This window comes from Magnolia sinica, chromosome 16, assembly GCF_029962835.1.
Source record: "Magnolia sinica isolate HGM2019 chromosome 16, MsV1, whole genome shotgun sequence".
Lineage (NCBI taxonomy): Eukaryota > Viridiplantae > Streptophyta > Magnoliopsida > Magnoliales > Magnoliaceae > Magnolia > Magnolia sinica.
Genome location: NC_080588.1, coordinates 40,338,420 through 40,342,665, shown reverse-complemented (window position 1 = coordinate 40,342,665; position 4,246 = coordinate 40,338,420). Strand labels below are relative to the sequence as shown.

Sequence of the window (4,246 nt, the reverse complement as noted above, 5' to 3'; positions counted from 1 at the left end):
TGAAGTCCTGTAATTCACTGAAATAGTTGCCAAGGGGTGATATATCAGGTTATTTCCTATAGCTTCCCCAGTGTTCGGTTGCATTTCGAGAGGTTTATCACGGACCTTAAGGTTTGCATAGTTGCATTTGAGTTTGTTTGTGGAAGGGATTATCCATGTGTTCTTCTAAAGTAACTATTGTCTTTTTTTTCTTCCCTATCTGTTTATAACATTCCCTTCATCAGTTCCTGTAACCTAAAATCTCTACAGGGCTTGCTGCCAATTTTTATTTATTTTTTGGTTTTAGGTGCTTCTTTTCACTGGATGATATTCCTAGCAAGCACTCTGTGGATATAGGGTAAACATTTCTCAACTCATTTGATTGCACCAGTAATTTAGAAGTTGTTCATTTTTCCCATATCCAATTGGATATCCTTCTAATAAAGAGGGTCATTCTTCTAGGACTCATCCATAAAGAAGGCTTATTGAATCTAGTTCCTTGTTATGTTCATTTCAGTTTACTGCAGGATCCAGAAATTCAGAACATTCTATCTGACCCCATCTTGTGTGCAATATCAAACTGCAGGTTTTTGCCCACAAAAGAACTCAAGTGGATTTTTCTTTTCTTTTCCTTTTTTCCTTTCTTTCTGGAAGATGACTTTGAAATGGCATTTGGTTGTTTTGTTTATTTGAATTTGGCTCTCCAATGCTAGAAAACGGTAACTTTCATTTTGGGTTTTTAAATTCATAGGGCCTCAACTGCAGAAATTCAAAACCCAAATCCAATTTTTGATTTTTGGATTCAAAATTGTTTGGCATGTAGAGAGCCAAAGTTTCTATGGCCTAAACATAGATGACTTGACCTTTTGTTGTGCAGATGTAGAAAGAAATAAAAGAGCTAATTCAACATTGAGATCTTGCTCAATCTCCTCTCAAGGGCTTGTCTCTTTTCTCAACACTTTTCAGGTATATTGGAACAAACAGTGAGATTGAAGAATGAATGGTGGCCCACTTCATGTTATCTTTATATTGAAATTCTCACTAGTTACTTGTGGCGAAGGATGATGATCCAGCCAAGTTTTCAATGTTGACTTTAAGATGGTTTATCAAGGCTAGATTGTGATCACTGGGTTTGTCATGTTTGCTTCTGACTCATTGCATCATGCTGGAGCCCAATTATGATTAAATTATCACAATATTCACCTGCCTAGAAAATTCCTGTTGTTTTTTTTTTTTTTTTTTTTTTGGGGGGGGTACCTAATATCTTACAATTTACGAAATATGGAATGATAAATCTGTGGAATGAATATTCCTGCTTGCTGCATTAGTTGTGCTGGTAGTTCTAATGCGTCTTTTCTGTTGATTTTACGGTGACACTGCATGATTTTTTATTTTTGGCCATGAGAGATGATGCAAAGATGCTTGGGAAACAATTGCATGAGGATGCCAAGTGAACTCCTGCCCTTTGGAGAATATTGTGTGTATCTTTGGCCCTCTGGGTCCTCTAAAAGTATTGCATGATCATTAACCAATAAATTAGAAAGGGCAAAGTTTTGGTGGGCCCAGGGATGGACACAAGGGATGTCCTTATTGTAAATCCTACCAATTCCAATCAAGTGGATCCTGATTACTTAGAATCTCAAAAGAGACTTGACAAGTGGGTCCTGATTACTCAGATCGTCTGTTCAGTGTGATTTCAAGCTATGATCCATCCACAATGGGGACCTTCATTTGTCATTATACAGAATGGCCCACGTTTCTTGCTGCATGGCCCACGTTTCAGCAATCCACAATGAAAAGAACAATAAGTATTTTCTTGAATCAGAGTACTTATGCTATGCTTGGATGTACACAAGGATGGTTTTGTGCTTCTCTTTTTCATCCTTCTTCAAGGTAACTCAATAAACAAAATTGTTAGTCTTATTCTATTGGCAATTATTTATTTATTTTATAGTAATAAACATATGCATGTAGGTCAAGGGCATTGAGTACAGAGTATAACTCTCTCCCAAACGAATCTTCCCAACCATTTGACTGTGATTGAGATGAATTTGTGTAAGCTATCACCCTTGATATCTCTTTCCCTTTGTTCCATTTAACATGATTCTCTGATTCATATGTAGTTTTTCTCATAGATGACATTGCTGATAACGGGAAGAGGTTAAAACCTCTTAAAATCCCTCATTGAGTTGATTTTATCTAGTTTTCTTAATCATAAGAAGCATATGATTGATTAATATCTTTGCTTTCATAGCATGGTCTCGAGAGCTGATGTGAATCCTACGCAATTGAGGAATTCATGATTTCGACGTGATTGATGACAAGTGACGAGTACATAGTCCACTTTAGCTTATGGGCTATTTCAAAGGTATTATAGAGGTTTCCATATCATGCACCACCATGTGGGTATGTTTGTAGTTTGGCTGATGTGCAGTTGTGTAGAAGACTAGAGGCTGGATGTTTGGGCTCACAAGGTTGGTGTTTGCTGTATATATGGATTCATGGGTGGTTGTCTTATTGCTATATGTTGTGTGCTATAGGGCTGTTAGGAGGGTGGATTGTAAAATTCAGGGGTGTGCCGGCGGCTGTATGTCTATCGAGTAGGGGTTCGGGCCCCCCTTCTGTTTTATATCTAGGTGTGGCTTCACGCAATGGCTGTTGCAGGCCTTCTACAGTTGTTGTTATCTTGCATTCTAGCATGAAATCAGCACTCGAGGAAGACCTTTACTGGTGTGCTGCAACCCTTTCCTTTTTCAACAAACAGGTGATGAGTTCTCAAATAGAACAAATACGTGCACACACATACCAATAATAAAACAATACATGCATAAAGAATGTCAAGAGCATGCTTGATATAGGGAATGACACTCTCTACCTGAGTTTTTCTCGTAGGCAAATAAATAGCTTTGCAAATAATCCACTGTCTCATGAGTTGCTTCCACTGTTCCACATGAAAATCTTCCATTAAAACTCTCAAGATCGTTTTAGAATGCTGAAATTGTTATTGAAAATTAATTGAAAGAAGGAAAGCTATCCATTAAGATAATGGACAACTATTGCCAATTAGAAGAGAGTCCCTTACTTTTAGATAGCTATCAGATCATTAAATAACCATTTTGAGTTCAGGAGTTTTTCAGATAGCTCTTCTTGATCTTGATAAAGCTCTTTTCTTCTGATTGTTTAAGTTATTTAAAAACTGAAATGCTTGCAATGGCTCTTGTTTTAGTGGTATGTTGGGAATGGGATTCTTTTGAATATCTAATCTGAATCCTTATTTTATCATTGACAGTCGACAGATGTATTTGCATGTGTTATGACAGATTTCTTTTTCGGAAAGTAACATTACCAGGGATTGAACCCTGGATCACTCACACACACTTCTTAATCTTATTATGACAGATAAAAATTTTCCTAGTTCAGTGGCTTCCTTTTACCTAAATGTTGAGGGTCGAATATTGCATATCAGACCCCAATTACTGCCTGATTTTACGTACACAATAATGCCTAATATTATAATTTAATCGTGTTTTTGTTGCAGGATGTAATAATGAGCTTTGATTGAAAAAGAGTATTAAAAGCATGGATTTAACGCTCCGAAGTCACCAGAGCAAGGAATGGACTCCAGGGGACCGAGATCGATGGATATACACGCCAGAGATCTGAGAAAATTTAGAAACTGAAGCTTAAGTGGCCTGAAAGTTAGAATGCAAGATCACAGGGTTTCCACTATCCACTCGGCTCGAAACTTCATACATGGCCTGAGGACCATAAATTAACCGTACACGTCAAATTTCAGCCATTAGATCCTCATGGAAGTGACCCAACAGAGAGATCAGAGGACAATAACCATTAAGAAAGCATCTTGGACATCCTTAGGAGATCTGGACCTAAACTGAACTGATGGAAAGAGCACGAAAAATGGTGGATATTTGCCAAATTTCAATTCTTTTGGATGGTGTAGTAGGGAGGAGATTCGGAAGCTTGGAAACAAGGTGGACGTGAGCAGAGGCAACGAGAGAAGCGGGCTGGCTTGGGTTGGGCCTGGTTTTTAGGCTAAACCTCTTAGCTAGGGCTAAGAGGTGAAGCTTGTAGCGTGATAGGAGAACTTGTTGCTTGTGCCTTTTGTTTAGATTGAAGGGGTTTTTGATTTAATTTTATTATGGAAATATTTTTAGTTTTTAATGGCCTGTTGTGACTGAAATTACAATGGGTTTGCAATGGCTTTGAGTATTTGTTTTTCCTTATTTTGATTATGACATCAGGAAGC

The 4,246-nt window shown here is 37.7% G+C and overlaps 1 long non-coding RNA gene across 1 annotated transcript; it reads left to right on the top strand.

Moving 5' to 3' along the window:
- Positions 1-632: 632 nt before the first annotated feature.
- LOC131229130 (uncharacterized) lies at positions 633-3,407 on the top strand. Its single transcript, XR_009163185.1, has 3 exons — positions 633-945; positions 1,954-2,034; positions 2,234-3,407. It is a non-coding gene; the product is annotated as an uncharacterized LOC131229130 (long non-coding RNA).
- The last annotated feature ends 839 nt before the right edge of the window (positions 3,408-4,246 follow it).